Consider the following 653-nt stretch of genomic DNA (forward strand, 5'->3'; position numbering starts at 1 on the left):
TGACAAATTCCTCCCAAGTTGAGATGGAATTTATCGGTAAGCTGTACAGCCATTTTTTAGCTTTGTCCTCTAGAGCAAATGGAATAAATCTAAGCTTAATCGCATCTTCAGTTAATTCCCTCATTTTGATCATAATATATACTTCCTCAAATTCCGAGATAAATATATATGCATCTTCTATTTCATTACCTAGGAATTTGGGAAGCATGTTAATGAAATGCGGTCTAAGCTCGAAACTTGCTCCATTTACTTCGGGGAGTCTTATGCAAGATGGAATTGCATTTCTGGTGGGGTAACACATATCCTGAAGAACGGGCTGATTTGCCATTTCTTGGATTGGTTCAACACGGATTAAACGATAAAAATTATCTCGAACCCAAAATTGCATACACCAAAAAAAAATTTCTTTTTAAGGAAAGAAAGAAAATTAGTTTTTTTTCTTTTTAAGAAAATTAAAATTTTTTCCTTTTTAAAGGAAGGAAAGAAAGAAAATTAGTTTTTTTTATATGAGAAGATAAAGAAAAAGAAAAAATCCTAACTAAAACAAATCAATGCAATCACTTTTCAATCAACTCTAACTCTACGGTTTAACCTAACTCCACTAGACCAGCTCCTAACCAAAAATTCCTACAGTGAAAAGATCAAAGTTTTAC

Source organism: Asparagus officinalis, chromosome 4 (assembly GCF_001876935.1).
Source record: "Asparagus officinalis chromosome 4, Aspof.V1, whole genome shotgun sequence".
Lineage (NCBI taxonomy): Eukaryota > Viridiplantae > Streptophyta > Magnoliopsida > Asparagales > Asparagaceae > Asparagus > Asparagus officinalis.